A 17,668-nucleotide genomic window follows, 5' to 3' on the forward strand; every position below is an offset into this window, starting at 1 on the left:
CAGGGCTATCGAGAGAGAGTGAGGCAGAGTAATTAGTTTGGGATTGATACAGGGCTATGGGAAGAGAGCGGGGCAGTGTGATTAGTTTGGGAATGATACAGGGCTATCGGGAGAGAGCGGGGCGGTGGGATTAGTTTGGGGTTGATACAGGGCTTTGAGGTGAGAGCGGGGCAGTGGGCTTATTTTGGGATTGATACAGGTCTATGGAGAGAGAGCGGGGCATTGGGATTAGTTTGGGATTGATGCAGGACTATGGGGAGAGAGCGGGGCAGTGGGATTAGATTGGGATTGATACAGGGCTATGGGGAGAGAGCGGGGAAGGGGGATTAGCTTTTGATTGATACAGGGCTATGGGGAGAGAGCGGGGCAGTGGGATTATCTTGGGATTGCTACAGGGCTATAGGGAGAGAGTGGGGCAGTGGGGTTATTTTGGTGATTGGTACAGGGCTATGGGGAGAGAGCGGGGCAGTGTGATTAGTTTGCGATTGATACAGGGCTTTGGTGTGAGAGCGGGGCAGTGGGATTAGTTTGGGATTGATACATGACTATGGGGTGAGAGCGGGGCAGTGGAATTAGTTTGGGATTGATGCAGGGCTGTGGGGTAAGAGCAGGGCAGTGTGATTAGTTTAGGATTCATGCAGGACTATGGGGAGAGAGCATGGCAGTGGGATTAGTTTGGGATTGGTACAGGACTATGGGGAGAGAGCGGGGTAGGGGGAATAGTTTGGGATTGATACAGGGCAATGGGGAGTGAGCGCGGCAGTGGGATTAGATTGGGACTGATGCAGGGCAACGGGGAGAGAGCAGGGCAGTGGGATTAGTTTGGGATTGATACAGGGCTATGGGGGAGAGCGGGGCAGTGGGATTAGTTTGGGATTGATACAGGGCTATGGGGAGTGAGCGGGGCAGTGCGATTAGGTTGGGGATTGATACAGGGCTTTGGGGTGAGAGTGGGGCATTGGGATTAGTTTGGGATTGATGCAGGACTATGGGGAGAGAGCGGGGCATGTCATTAGTTTGGGATTGATACAGGGCTATCTGGAGTGAGCGTGGCAGTGGGATTAGTTTAGGATTGATACAGGGCTATGGGGAAAGAGCGGGTCAGGGGGATTAGTTTGGGATTGATACAGGATTGAGGAGAGAGCGGGGCAGTGGGATTAGTTTGGGATTGATGCAGGACTATGGGGAGAGCAGGGCAGTGTGATTAGTTTGGGATTGATACAGCGCTATGGGGAGAGCGCGGGGAAGTGTGATTAGTTTGGGATTGATACAGGACTATGGGGAGAGAGTGGGGCAGTGGGATTAGTTTGGGATTGATACAGGGCTATGGTGTTTTGTATATTCCACATGTCCTGTGCTTGAAGTCTCTGATATTGGCCAGACATTGTTTAATCATTTCATTGTCTTGGGCTGTTTACTATGAACACCTTTACCTGCTTCTGATCTACACAGGATGCAACAGATCAGAAAAAGCTACATTCAGCAATGCCTCTGCAAAGACATCATACTGTTCCACAATGCAGGAATGTCGCAAACAGTCTTTGATCCCATAAACTGAGATCAACTTTAAACATTCAAATCTTTCACGTAAAGAAACTTCTAGATTCCGAGCCACAAATTGAATCGTTTAAGACATAAAGAATGTCACAAAAATGTGATTTATTGCTGTTATTTTACAATTTACAAATATACACACAATTTGTGTCACTGAATTGTAAACAATAAGCAGGCAAAGCTGTGACTTAACAGAAATAAACACTGGTTTTGCTGTCCAGGAAGAAAAACAAGTCAGACTGACTTGCAAATGTTTACTGATATGTTGACGTAAAGATTTATAATTTACCAATTTCGCTTCTAATGTTTTTCTCTCAAATATTCTCCACAATATTAATCCCTGCTCTTGTCACAAGGAGTGTTGAATTATTTGAGGTACTTCGCAAATAAAAGCAGGAAACAAACTTCATTATACTCACAATTTTTAATCTCCTATTTCAAACATTAAACCAAATCGAATTGTACGTTATCACTTTAATCAAAGGATTTTCTGTGTCTCTCTCAATAAACAAAGATTGGTTTCTTCTAAAGTAGCTTCCTGCAATTTTTATACATCATTACATAACTCTTGCTTCAATTAACACTCCACTAAATGTTTAAGAGGAAATCTATATTTACGTTATTCCTGCGACTTGTTAGGACTATCGAACGACAGACATTATATAATGGTTTGTGTTTTTCCCCTTTCGTGGTTCTCTTCCTAAATGTCTTAATTGTGTATTTTTTTAAAGTCATTAAAAAGTAATATGTAACTCCGACAAATCCTCCCCGACCTTCCCGCTCCTCAACACCATGGTTGCATGTTTGTGTAAAGCTGCTCACTTCAGTCAATCACTCAAAATCAAATCTTGAGATATTTCAATTTTAAAACATTTTAACCAGTTCAGAGCTCTTTAAAAGCGTTTGGACTTCAAGACCTGGTTGAAATTGTTTAGGTGAGGGGAAGATTGGCTTTTGCTTCAGTCTCTTCCAAAATCATGTTCGAAACTTAGGGGGAAAAAGTGTTTTTCACGCTCATTTTTGGTCAAAGTTTCATTAAAAATCTTTAAATTCTTTTAAGTCTCACTGCAGCTTTGACAGAAGAAGTTGCTCCAAGTTTCTCCTTCCCTCTTCAATGCTGTCGTTAAACATCCGACAAAATAAAGTCTAATTCCAAACGGAGCTCCAATCAGAAAGTGAATAAAGTGGTTAAACTTCCTAAGAAGGCGGCGAGGTTATCTATCCCCAGCCTTGGCGATGAGTTGGGATCAGTTTTTGGAGATGTTGTTTCCTCTTTTTCTGTTGGCGTTCCCTCCGTCTCTCAGACTCTGAGGTACAAACGGGGGCACAAACTATTTCCCTTCCTCGCAACATGATTAAAATTACCCTGGCTGATTTCCCCTCTCTCTAACCCAGGGGTCACTGGGCAGTGATCAGGAGCACGAACCCTGGCTGATTTCCCTCTCTCTCTAACCCAGGGGTCACTGGGCAGTGATCAGGAGCAGGAACCCTGGCTGATTTCCCTCTCTCCCTCTAACCCAGGGGTCACTGGGCAGTGATCAGGAGCAGGAACCCTGGCTGATTTCCCCTCTCTCTAACCCAGGGGTCACTGGGCACTGATCAGGAGCAGGGACCCTGGCTGATTTCCCTCTCTCCCTCTAACCCAGGGGTCACTGGGCAGTGATCAGGAGCAGGAACCCTGGCTGATTTCCCCACTCTCTCTAACCCAGGGGTCGCTGGGCAATGATCAGGAGCAGGAACCCTGGCTGATTTCCTCTCTCTCTAACCCAGGGGTCACTGGGCAGTGATCAGGAGCAGGAACCCTGGCTGATTTCTGTAGTGTATGTACCCATCTATCTTTAAGGGAACTATTGAATGTAACCGTTCACTTTTAAGGGAACTACTTTAGGTGTGGCACTATTTGTTTGGCATCTGTGTACTGTAATACCGATAGTGACCACACCAGTATATAAGTGTTGTAGCAGGATTGCTGGGGCAGATTCGCCCGGACCTTCGAATAGTAAAGACCTGTTTGTTTGTTACTTCTGAAGTCTGTGTATTTATTAACTGCACAACCCACAGACCTTACAGTGGCGTCGAGTCCGATCGTACCCTGCGGCAAGACTACCAAAAGCAACGAAGAGCGTCGAAGAGAGACAACCGCCCTCGTCGTGCTACCAAAAGAAAACACAAGGCTGCAACAACAGAAAGCAGGAAGACTAACAACAAAAGCTGTATGAGCAACAGGCACTGACTACCCTTCTGCCACGGTGCGGAGTGAGCCGACCAGCAAGAAACAAGGCGGCCGAAGAGACTGTGAGTAGGGGAAGGTGTAGAAGTATCCGGAGGATAAGGGCAGAGCACTCGACCTCGGTCGAGGGGGAGCTGTGCCGGCCAAAAGTCGGGTCCAACGGCGTCGGGTGACAGCCGGACCGCGATCGGCGGGAAAAATCCGGGCAGCGACCGCAGCCACGAAGCGCTGAGCCTGCGAGTAGGCGCGGGAAGAGAAACCCGGCCGCAGCCGGGGAGGGAAACACCGGTCTGCGAGAGGGCTGGGGAGGCGAACGGGAACCGAGCGGTTGAGAGCCGGGTGTGGAGAGAGAGACTGCGAGGAGCCAGTCCAGCGGCTGAGCTGTTCTCCACCAACGGGGTACTCAGAGCCGGCAAAACTGAACGTGCGGGAGTGGGTGAGAGACACAGCCGAAAACGGGGTGAGAGACTGCGCGAGAGCCAGTCCAGCGGCTGAGCTGTCCTCCACCAGCGGGGTACCCAGAGCTGGTAGAACCGAACGTGCGGGAGAGGGAGAGACAGAGCCGAGCAAGGGGAGAGAGACTGTGCGAGAGCCAGTCCAGCGGCTGAACTGTTCTCCACCAACGGGGTACCCAGGGCCGGTAGCACCGAACGTGTGGGTGAGAGAGCGACAGAGCCGGGTACGGAGAGAGAGACTGCGCGAGAGCCAGTCCAGCGGCTGAACTGTCCTCCGTTAACGGGGTGTACCCAGCGCCGGTAGAGCCGTGCGGGCGGGAGGAAAAGACAGAGCCGAGTAAGGGGAGCTGTGCGGAAGCCAGCCAACGGCTGAACCTGTCCGCTGTGGGGGAAGCGTACCCCTTCCACCGGGAAGAAACGCGGGAAGCCGCCATTAGGCGGAGAAGACGCCAGAAGCGGGAAACCGCCATTGTAGTGGGCGGGGCGAGAAAGGAAGAGCGGGAAACCGCCAATTTCGCGGGAAACCCGCCATATTAGAAATAAACAAATAAATAAGAATACTAAAGAAATACTGGTGCTGCTCCCAAGGGAAGAAAGATGCCTAAGCGAGGGAATATTAACGACTTTAGTTCTGAAATAGAAGACTGGGCCACGTACGTGGAACGCATAGAGATCTATTGCGAAGCCAACAAAATAGAGGAAGACGACAAGGCGATAACATTGCTAAACTCGATGGGGGCAAAAACATACGGGCTCTTGAAGCATCTAATAGCACCAAATAAACCAGCGGATCAGACCTTCGAAGAGATTGTGGCTGTGCTGAAGGACCACTTAAACCCCACACCGCTGATGCTGGCTGAACGATTCAAATTCTACGCAAGAACGCAGAAGAAAGACGAAAGCAATGCGGAATACTTGGTCGAACTGCGTCGGCTAGCGAAATACTGCCAGTTCGGAGGGAATCTGACAGAAGCGCTGCGGGACAAGTTCGTATGCGGATTGTCCAAAGAAGGGACACAGAAGCGACTACTGGAAGAGAACGACCTCACACTGGACAGGGCTGTCCTTATAGCTGCATCACACAAAGCCGCAGCGAAAGGAACGGCGGAAATGCAACTAAAGGCGGCGGCACTCGGGGTGGACCAAATTACTTCAAGCACAACAAAATGCTACCGTTGTGGGAAGACAACGCATGACCAGAATCAATGCTGGTTTAAGAACCAAGAGTGTAGGAAATGTGGCAAACTGGGTCACATCGCGAAGGTATGCCGGTCCGGGAAAAAGACCAATAATCAAAGGAAGCCACCACAAGAAAAGTACAACAAGGTACACAAGGTGGCTGAGAAGAGTTCAGATGAACAGAATTCAGACTCAGACCCAAACAACCAGGAGCTGGGTAGTCTGAGAATCCACAATGTGGGTAAAGAAACGGATCTACAGGCCATCTGGGTCATACTAAAAATAGCTGGAGTCCAAGTAAGAATGGAGCTGGACACTGGATCAGCTCTATCAGTTATCAACCGAAGGGACTACCACCGGCTATTCTCTCACATACCTTTAAGAAATACCAAGTTCGTATTACAGACATACACGGGGCATAACGTATACCCCGTGGGGAAAATAAGAGTCAAGGTGAGAGATAGGGGTAAAGAACACCCAAGAATGAACTTGTACGTATTACCTGAGGGAGGACCACCACTTCTAGGACGGGAGTGGATTAAGAAAATAGACATGGAATGGCATTACCTAAAAGCCATAATGAGGGAGGACTCGGTGCAAGCTATTAGCTCAGATTCTGAAATGGATGATGATAAGACCAAGTCGAATATGGAAGACAAGGCTAAAAGGGACTTGCCGATGATGGGAAAGAAAATGAAGACATGCAGAAGGACTTATGGTACCAAGAAGAATAAAGCTGCAGAGCAGAACTCCAGGTTGACAGAGAATTCTGAGCCTGTTCAAGCAAAGGATTCATCCACGACGGAAGAACACCGAGCTCGGACGCAAACTTATGTCAAAGTACGACAACAATTAGAACAGTTGAGTGACCGTCTCGTACAAGAGATGAAAAAGATGGAAAAGTTCTGGGACACCGAATGGGAGAACCTGGAAAGACAACAGAAACAGCTAGCTCAAGCAGTGAGCGACCATAGAGCCATCGTGGCCAAATACCAATCACATTCCCCTGATGCTGTTCAGGAAGTAGAATATTTACAGAACGAACCAAAGGAAGAGGAATCTTCAGGAAGCCAGGATTTTATTCCAGTTCTTCTCTACGACTCCTTACAAGCAGAGTGTGAGAAGTTGAAAGAACAGTATGAACAGGCCCAGGCTACAATTCTGGAGGGGGTTAACTCGGCAGCCTCTGAAAAGCTAGTTTCAGTAGAAGCATATGAACAACTAAAGGTTGAACATGAGCAAGAAGTCCAAAGGCTGCAGGAAATTCTTGATGAGCTCAAGGCCAAGACAGACTCATCAGTAGGAGATCCATCCATAGATGAGAAAGTAGAGGTGAAAATCATGGCAGAGCATGAAAGACAGGATGTCCAAGAACTTATAAAAACATTGAAGGACACCCAAGACAAATATGAGGCGGCAATGACCGAGGTTCAACAACTTGAAGAACAGATTCAACTGGGAATCCTTTCAGTGGAAGAAAAGGAAACTGTAAGAATGGTCCCTGAACATGAACTAGAGAGCATCAGGGCGCAACTTGTCCGAGCGCTGAAAGCCAAAGTTCAAGAGGAACGTAAGGTGGAAGTATTGGAGAAAGAGGTGGATGAAATGGAGAAGACTCTGATCCACCGGGTTCCCAGGGAAGAGTTAACGGTCAGCCAACTCCTTCATATGCTGAAGGACAAGACTCTGCAAGGGGAACAATCTGAACACGAGCTTCAATCTTCAGGGGGAACGAGTTCAGAGCTCTCAAAAGTCACGGAGATAGCTGAGGTGGCAACACAAATTTTACAAGGATGCCAAAAGTATGTTCAATCACGTCAAGGTGAACAGAAGAATGTGGAAACCGCTACTTCAGTAGAAGGGTTAAATAGCCTGATAACGCAATTACCGATGGAAGGGAAGGTATTGAACTCACAAATGAGGTCCGTCGCGAAGGAATGGCAGATAACCCAGGAAGAGCGGGATGAATATGAATGTATGAAGAAGGCTTTTCAAGAAAGATGTCTAGGGAAGGAACCACCGTCAGCTAACGTCCAGACGGGTGAGGAGGAAGAAGAAGGCTCTCTCGCTGGCCTAACTCAGGACGAACCCGAATATTACAATGACCTGTTGAGTGACACTGAATATTACGAGGATGTGGTCTGCCCAGCTTGTGATGAAAACTCTCAAAGTGCTGAAATCCGGAGGAAGCACTTAAGGTCTAAGGAACATAGAGAGTTGGTGGCGCTACAGCTGGCAGCCAAGAAAGGAGCTCCGAGAGTTTCAAAAAGGCAGAAAAGAAAAAGAAGAAGCAGAAGATAATAACTGTCTAAAATATTAGCACTTCTACCATTCCAGGCGGAACACTACGAAAGGAGCTAAATTAGTTGAAAAACTGGAAAATGTCAAGACAGCCAGTTGGTTGTAAAAGTCCGCACTGCTGGTTCAACAGGACGAAAGTTCAAGCTGTTACGTCAAGAAAAAGGCTATGGAGGAGTCACGCTAGCCAGGTGAACCGGCTACACCAAAGAAATGTTGTTCGGAACGAGTCAAGATCAGAGACTGAATCTATGAACTGTTTCCGCAGAGACTGAACCTGTGAACTGTTTCCACCGAGATTATATCTGTAAATTGTTTTATATGACATTGACTCCACCGAGATTATATCTGTAATTTGTTTTATAGGAAGTTGAAGATATGTATGTTTAACGGGGACTCTGTAAGTAATAAGCTAAAAAGGGAGGATTGTAGTGTATGTACCCGTCTATCTTTAAGGGAACTATTGAATGTAACCGTTCACCTTTAAGGGAACTACTTTAGGTGTGGCACAATTTGTTTGGCTTCTGTATACTGTAATACCGATAGTGACCACACCAGTATATAAGTGTTGTAGCAGGATTTCTGGGGCAGATTCGCCCGGACCTTCGAATAGTAAAGACCTGTTTGTTTGTTACTTCTGAAGTCTGTGTACTTATTAACTGCACAACCCACAGACTTTACAATTTCCCCTCTCGAAGGGGAGAGAGCGGGGCAGTGCAATTAGTTTGGGATTGATACAGGGCTATCGGGAGAGAGCGAGGCATTGGGAATAGTTTGGGGATTGATACAGGGCTATGGGGAGAGAGCGGGGCAGTGTGATTAGTTTGGGATTGATACAGGGCTATGGGGAGACACGGGGGCAGTGGGATTAGTTTGGGATTGATGCAGGACTATGGGGAGAGTGAGGCAGTGGGATTAGTTTGGGATTGATGCAGGACTATGGGGAGAGAGCAGGGCAGTGGGATTAGTTTGGAATTGATGCAGGGCAATGGGGGGAGAGCGGGGCAGTGGGATTAATTTGGGATTGATACAGGGCTATGGGGAGAGAGCGGTGCATTAACATTAGTTTGGGATTGATACAGGGCAATCAGGATAAATCGGGGCAGTGGGATTATGTTTGAGATTGATACAGGGCTATCGGGAGAGAGCGAGGCATTGGGAATAGTTTGGGATTGATACAGGGCTATCGGGAGAGATCGGGGCAGTGTGATTAGTTTGGGATTGATACAGGGCTATGGGGAGAGATCGGGGCAGTGTGATTAGTTTGGGATTGATACAGGGCTATGGGGAGAGATCGGGGCAGTGGGATTAGTTTGAGATTGATACAGGGCTATCGGGAGAAAGCGGGCATTTGGATTTAGTTTGGGATTGATACAAGGCTATCACGAGAGAGCGGGACAGTGGGGTTAGTTTGGGATAGATACAGGGCTATCGGGAGTGAGCGGGGCAGTGGCATTAGTTTGTGAATTGATACAGGGCTATCGGGAGAGAGCGAGGCATTGGGAATAGTTTGGGGATTGATACAGGGCTATGGGGAGACACGGGGGCATTGGGATTAGTTTGGGATTGCTGCAGGACTCTGGGGAGAGCAAGGCAGTGGGATTAATTTGGGATTGATACAGGGCTATCAGGAGAGATCGGGGCAGTGGGATTAGATTGAGATTGATACAGGGCTATCAGGAGTGAGCAAGGCACTGGGAATAGTTTGGGATTGATACAGGGCTATCGGGAGAGATCGGGGCAGTGTGATTAGTTTGGGATTGATACAAGGCTATCACGAGAGAGCGGGACAGTGGGGTTAGTTTGGGATAGATACAGGGCTATCGGGAGTGAGCGGGGCAGTGGCATTAGTTTGTGAATTGATACAGGGCTATCGGGAGAGAGCGAGGCATTGGGAATAGTTTGGGGATTGATACAGGGCTATGGGGAGACACGGGGGCATTGGGATTAGTTTGGGATTGCTGCAGGACTCTGGGGAGAGCGAGGCAGTGGGATTAATTTGGGATTGATACAGGGCTATCAGGAGAGATCGGGGCAGTGGGATTAGATTGAGATTGATACAGGGCTATCAGGAGTGAGCAAGGCACTGGGAATAGTTTGGGATTGATACAGGGCTATCGGGAGAGATCGGGGCAGTGTGATTAGTTTGGGATTGATACAGGGCTATGGGGAGAGAGCGGGGCCGTGTGATTAGTTTGGGATTGATACAGGGCTATGGGGAGAGTGCGGGGAAGAGGGTTTGTCTGGGATTGATACAGGGCAATGGGGAGAAAGCGGGGCAGTGGGTTTAGTTTGGGGATTGATAGAGGGCTATGGGGAGAGAGCAGGGCAGTGGAAATAGTTTGTGATTGATACAGGGCTATGGGGAGAAAGCGGGGCAGTGGGATTAGTTTGGGGATTGATACAGGGTTATGGGGAGAGAGCCTGGCAGTGGGATTAGTTTGGGGATTGATACAGGGCTATGGGGAGAGAGAGCGGGGAAGGGGGTTTGTCTGGGATTGATACAGGGCAATGGGGAGAAAGCGGGGCAGTGGCATTAGTTTGGGGATTGATACAGGGCTATGGGGAGAGAGCAGGGCAGTGGAAATAGTTTGTGATTGATACAGGGCTATGGGGAGAAAGCGGGGCAGTGGGATTAGTTTGGGGATTGATACAGGGTTATGGGGAGAGAGCCTGGCAGTGGGATTAGTTTGGGGATTGATACAGGGCTATGGGGTGAGAGCAGGGCAGTGGGATTAGTTTGGGGATTGATACAGGGCTATGGGGAGAGAGCGGGGCAGTGGAATTAGGTTGGGGATTGATACAGGGCTATCGGGAGAGATCGGGGCAGTGAGACTGGTTTGGGATTGATGCAGGGCTATCAGGAGAGAGCGGGGCAGTGGGATTAGTTTGGGGATTGATACAGGGCTATGGGGAGAGAGCGGGGCAGTGGAATTAGGTTGGGGACTGATACAGGGCTATGGGAAGAGAGCGGGGTAGTGGGATTAGGTTGGGGACTGATACAGGGCTAACGGGAGAGACGGGGCAGTGGGATTAGTTTGGGATTGATGCAGGGCTATGGGGTTTTGTATATTCCACATGTCCTGTGCTTGAAGTCTCTGACATTCGCCAGACATTCTTTCAGCATTTCATTGTCTTGGTCTGTTTACTATGAACACCTTTACCTGTTTCTGATCTACACAGGAGGCAACAGATCAGAAAAACCTCCATTCAACAATGCGAATTCCTGTCTCTGCAAAGACATCATACTGTTCCACAATGCAGGAATGTCGCAAACAGTCTTTGATCCCATAAGCTGCGATCAACTTTAAACATTCAAATCTTTCAGGTAAAGAAACTTCTAGATTCCGAGCCCCAAATTGAATCGTTTAATTGAATGTCACAGAAATGTGATTTATTGCTGTTATTTTACAATTTACAAATATACACACAATTTGTGTCACTGAATTATAAACAAAAAGCAGGCAAAGCTGTGACTTAACAGAAATAAACACTTGTTTTTCTTCCTGGACAGCAAAACCAGTCAGACTGACTTGCAAATGTTTACTGATATGTTGACGTAAAGATTTATAATTTACCAATTTCGCTTCTAATGTTTTTCTCTCAAATATTCTCCACAATATTAATCCCTGCTCTTGTCACAAGGAGTGTTGAATTATTTGAGGTACTTCGCAAATAAAAGCAGGAAACAAACTTCATTATACTCACAATTTTTAATCTCCTATTTCAAACATTCAAACCAAATCGAATTGTACGTTATCACTTTAATCAAAGTATTTTCTGTGTCTCTCTCAATAAACAAAGAGTGGTTTCTTCTAAAGTAGCTTCCTGCAATTTTTATACATCATTACATAACTCTTGCTTCAATTAACACTCCACTAAATGTTTAAGAGGAAATCTATATTTACGTTATTCCTGCGACTTGTTAGGACTATCGAACGACAGACATTATAAAATGGTTTGTGTTTTTCCCCTTTCTTGGCTCTCTTCCTAAATGTCTTAATGGTATATTTTCAAAAAGTCATTAAAAAGTAATATGTAACTCCTACAAATCCTCCCCTACCTTCCCCCTCCTCAACACCATGATTGCATGTTTGTGTAAAGCTGCTCACTGCAGTCAATCACTCAAAATCAAATCTTGAGATATTTCAATTTGAAAACATTTTAACCAGTTCGGAGCTCTTTAAAAGCACTTGGACTTCAAGACCTGGTTGAAATTGTTTAGGTGAGGGGAAGATTGGCTTCTGCTTCAGCCTCTTCCAAAATCATGTTCGAAATTTAGGGGGAACAAATGTTTCTCGCGCTCATTTTTGGTGAAAGGTTCATTAAAAATCTTTAAATTCAAGTCTCACTGCAGCTTTGACAGAAGAAGTTGCTCCATGTTTCTCCTTCCCCCTTCAATGCTGTCGTTAAACATCCGACAAAATGAAGTCTAATTCCAAACGGAGCTCCTATCAGAAAGTGAATAAAGTGGTTAAACTTCCTAAGAAGGCGGCGAGGTTATCTATCCCCAGCCTTGGCGATGAGTTGGGATCAGTTTTTGGAGATGTTGTTTCCTCTTTTTCTGTTGGCGTTCCCTCCGTCTCTCAGACTCTGAGGTACAAACGGGGGCACCAACTATTTCCCTTCCTCGCAACATGATTAAAATAACCCTGGCTGATTTCCCTCTCTCTCTCACCCAGGGGCCACTGAACAGTGATCAGGAGCAGGAACCCTGGCTGATTTCCCCTCTCTAACAGTTAGAGAGGATCAGGGGTGACAGGTTACATTCCTTCAGCCTCCTTAGGAAATATAGGGGCTGCTCGGCCTTCTTCACCAGAGAGGAGGTATTGAGGGACCAGGAGAGGTCTTCCGTGATGTGGACTCCGAGGAACTTAAAGCTGTCCACCCTTTCCACCACAGCCCCATGGATGTGGATGGGGGTGTGACTTCCGCCTTTAGACTTCCTGAAGTCCACAATGATTTCTTTGGTTTTCTTGATGTTAAGGGCCAGGTTGTTATCGGCGCACCACTTCACGAGATGCTGGACCTCCTCTCTGTCGGCTGACTCATCGTTGTTGGTGCATCAGTGAGGGTGACGGGACGACCGTGCGCATGTTCAGGTCAGGACGGTTGGCGAGTTGGAGATAAATGTGCGACCACGACATTGCTGCTCTTGTCGTTCTCGGTGAAGTGGGGGGCAGGGGATGGAGCCGCGGGCCAATAACTTTGGTCCAGTTACTGCAGCACTTCCTGTAGAGCGGAGTTACAGCAGTCACAGGGCACATGTGCAGCAGGCGATGCAGCAAACAGGCCGACACTCACCACTGGAAGTAATGTAATATTCGACAATTCCAGCGGTTTAGTTTATTGAAATAAGTTGCATAAAACACGACAAGTTTAGACACGCTTGACCTTAATTTGTTTGTTTAAAGGACTGTAACAAATTCCACTCCCACAGCACATTAGCTGCATCCCGGGAGATTCCCTTTTTGGTACAAATAACGGCGGCTCTGGGTGAATATTGTCCGTGCCACTACCACAAACGGGACTGCCCACTTGCCATTGCTCCCTGCTCCCAGAAAATGGAAATACCAGTCATCCTGCAGATAGTCTTCAGCTACTATCACGTCCTTGCGTTCTTTGGACTTCCTGGTGAGATTTCAAACCAGATGTGTTGTTTTCTGTTTGACTGCCGGGTTGTTCTTTTTGTCTGCCTGATATTGTAACGTGGGTTCTTTTCTCCTCTGGTGCAGTTCATGATTCCTTTTATTATTCTAATAAGGAGAGTGGCTCCATTGATCATACTTATGGTTTATGATGTCCTTTTTGCATCTATATTATGTTCTGAGCTCCGAGGAAATCATTTTATTCTGAATATGTTCCTCCTGATTCAGGACCCCGCAGAATTCAAGGTGGTAGCTCCGATTGCTGATCTGTTCGATGATCGCTATTCTTGGGCACTACAACAGGGCAGTAAAGTTGTGAATGCAGAATATATACTGAAGCTATAGGGTCCTCAATGCTCACTGTATTGTCATTGTTAGTGCACGAGTGCAGTACTACGAAATGTAGGCTTGCGGCTCCCGAGAGTGTACATTTAGATTAAGACATTTAAACATTCAACATACATTTGGCTTGTAATACATTAACATCAACATAACCATAATAAAGTACATTGACAGATGTACAGGCTTTAGAGGTTATTTGTGGAGTTCAGTAGGATGACAGCCCTGGGAAAGAAGCTGTTCCTAAACCTGGTCGTTCGGTTGCGAATGCAGCTGTAGCGTCTCCCAGATGGCAGGAGGGCGAACAGACTGTGGCTGGGGTGGGTAGGGTCTTTGATGATGGAGTTTAGAAGAATGAGAGGGGACCAAATCGAACCTTAAAAAGTTAACTGAAACAATGAATGGTCGCTCACTGCACAGAGTGACTGCCCCTTAAATGGAACCCTCATAACATTCAAGAAGCATTTGGATGAGCACTTGAAATGCCATAGCATACAAGGCTACGGACCAAATGCTGGACTATGGGATTAGATTAGACAGGGCGTGATGGCCGGCGCGGACACGATGGGCCTCTATCCGTGCTGTATAACTCTATGACTCTATGAACTTTAGATTCACTTATTTACTGTTCCGAAACCCATGAGTTCTTGTCCAATCATCTCTTTGCAGAGAGAGAGGAACCACGGACAGCATGGAAGGAAGTGCACCCTCTTATCTACACTGGGGTCTTCACACACACCCTGCTGTGATAAATAGCCTGCCTGGCATCGCTCTGTGTCTCTCACTAGTGTGTTTAAAAGCTTCTGTATTAGATCATTCTGCATAATGTCAATTAGCTATTTCTGTTGAATAATCTATACATGCTTACCCTTACACACTCCATGTTCTAATGGCCCCGTGTGTGAAATGAGCCGACTGACTCCACCTTCAATCTTGTATTTACTGAGTCCTAATGATCTGATTGACAAACTGTTAGCAACAAGCACGTATTATTGAAATTCTCAGATTCATTCATAATTAACCTAATTTCTTACTGTAAATGTTAAATCGATAGATAAAGGCTCAGATTTACCATTGAGTATTTCTCAGCATGTGTCAGTGTTTCGTCGTGCTCAACCTATCCCATACTGACCCACTCACCCCATCTATTCCCATTCTCCTCATCCGATCCCATTCTCCACATCCTGTCCCATTCTCCTCACCCTGTCCCTAGCCCCCACCCTGTCCCATTCTCCCCATCCTGTCCCATTCTCCTCATCCGATCCCATTCTCCCCATCCTGCCCCATTCTCCTCACCCTGTCCCTAGCCCCCATCCTGTCCCATTCTCCACATCCTGCCCCATTCTCCTCACCCTGTCCCTAGCCCCCATCCTATCCCATTCTCCCCATCCTGCTCCATTCACCCCGGCCCTGTCCCATTAACCCCATCATGCCACAACCTGCTCCACTCTGCCCACGCTGTCGATTCTGTCACATCCTGTACCAGGTGATGCACAAATATCAACATCTTAAACTGATCCCCATTTGCAAACATTAGTTACTGCTTCACAGATGGAGTATTACTCCTTCAACCACGCTGCCCTGTTACTAATCGAGTTCTCAATTCATTGCGGCATTTTGTTATCTATCCTATTAAAGTGTAACCTTGCTCCTGATTTTTGCCATCTTTCTCTTTCCTCTACAGCGAATTTATTTACTGACGATCGTCGTTCTCTTCAGAGGCAACTGTGTTCTTTCTAAAGGTGTCACTCTCTACCTATTGGCCATGACCACAGCGGATCTGCTGGTTATCGTTTCTAATGTAATGGTCAGTTATATTCTGTGTTACTATTTCCCAATTTCATTCCTGCACTACACAGCCGTGCGTTCCTTGAACGAGGTTATCAACTATGTGTCCATTGACTGCTCTGTCTGGTTCACGGTCGCTTTCACTTTTGATCGATTTGTGGCCATTTGTTGGCAGAAGCTGAAACCTAATTATTGCACTGAGAAAGCGGCGGCGGTGGTTATATGCACCTTGTGCGTTGTGTTCTGTTTAAAAAACCTCCCCTTGTACTTTGCCTTTCAGCCAGTCTCTATAATTGATGACACAGAGTGGGGAGCCGACATCAAACCCAGCTACCACGAGCAACCTGGCTGGCTGGCGTTTGACTGGCTCGACACAATCCTCTGCCCACTGCTGCCGTATTTTCTGATTTTATTCTTCAATGCTCTGACCATAAGGCATGTTTTGCTGGCCAATGCAATCCGTCGGGCCCTTCGGGGGCAGTGCTCGAGTGGTAATGACAGTGATCTAGAGACCCAGAGCCGAAGAAAATCCATCATTTTACTCTTCACCATTTCTGGCAGTTTCATCGTGTTGTGGATGCCTTATGTTACGTTTTTCCTGGTTTCCCGGATCATATTGAAGCATTACAACCCTAGAGATTACAACGACCCTTTCTTTATCGCTGATCACACTGGTGAAATGTTTCAACTGCTTAGCTCCTGTACAAACACATGTATTTATGCGCTGGCTCAGACTAAATTCAGAAAAGAGTTGCTTAAGGTGGTAAAATATCCATTTACTCTAATTGTTAAGTTGATCAAATAAGAAAGGACACTTTCTGCTGTCAGTGTTGAAATGGACTTCCAGGGTGTCGCGTCACTCCTGCACTCATCTCTCACTTGGAGCCAGATGGATGATGAGGCACCACCCTCTGTGAGTGCCACTGGTTTATAGAGTCAATGCGGCACAGAAGGAGGCCATTCGGCCCTTCGAGTCCATGTCGGCTCTCTGTAAAGATACCCAGTCAGTCCCATTCCCCCGCTCTATCCCCGTAGCCCTGTAAGATTATTCCCCTCGGGTGCCTTTCCAATCTCCCTTTGACAATAGTGATTGTCTCCGCTTCCACCACTTCTGTGGGCAGCGAGTTCCAGGTCTTCACCACTCGCTGGGTAAATATGTTTTTCCTCACTATCTCATGCACCTGGCTGATTTCCCCTCTCTCTAACCCAGGGGTCACTGGGCAGTGATCAGGAGCAGGAACCCTGGCTGATTTCCCCTCTCTCTAACCCAGGGGTCACTAGGCAGTGATCAGGAGCAGGAACCCTGGCTGATTTCCCCTCTCTCTAACCCAGGGGTCACTGGGCAGTGGTCAGGAGCAGGAATCCTGGCTGATTTTCCCTCTCTAAGGGGAGAGACCGGGGCAGTGGAATTAGTTTGGGATTGACACAGGGCTATCGGGAGAGAGCGAGGCATTGGGAAAAGTTTGGGATTGATGCAGGGCTATGGGGTGAGAGCGGGGGAGTGTGATTAGTTTGGGATTGATACAGGGCTATGGGGATTGAGCGGGGCAGTGGGATTAGTTTGGGATTAAGACAGACCTATGGGGGGAGAGCAAGGCAGTGGGATTAGTTTGGGATTGATACAGGGCTATCAGGAAAGATAGGGGCAGTGGGATTAGTTTGGGATTGATGCAGGGCTATGGGGAGAGAGCGGGGCAGTGTGATTAGTTCGGGATTGATACAGGGCTATGGGGAGAGACTGGGGCATTGGGATTAGTTTGGGATTGATGCAGGACTATGAGGAGAGAGCGGGTCAGTGGGATTAGTTTGGGGACAAATACAGGGCTATGGGTTGAGAGCGGGCCAGTGTGATTAGTTTGGGAGTGATACAGGGCTATGGTGAGAGAGCGGGGATTTGGATTAGTTTGGGATTGATGCAGGGCTATCGGGAGTGAGCGGGGCAGTGGGATTAGTTTGGGGATTGATGCAGGGCTATGGGGGTAGAGCGGGGCAGTGTGATTAGTTTGGGATTGATGCAGGACTATGGAGAGAGAGTGGGGCAGTAGGATTAGTTTGGGATTGATACAGGGCTATGGGGAGTGAGCGGGGCAGTAGGATTAGTTTGGGATTGATACAGGGCTATGGGAAGAGAGCGGGGCAGTGTGATTAGTTTGGGAATGATACAGGGCTATCGGGAG

The sequence above is a fragment of the Somniosus microcephalus genome, unplaced genomic scaffold (genome assembly GCF_052327205.1).
Source record: "Somniosus microcephalus isolate GS21.2 unplaced genomic scaffold, FLI_Smic_1.0 unresolved_chr6, whole genome shotgun sequence".
Classification (NCBI taxonomy): Eukaryota; Metazoa; Chordata; class Chondrichthyes; order Squaliformes; family Somniosidae; genus Somniosus; species Somniosus microcephalus.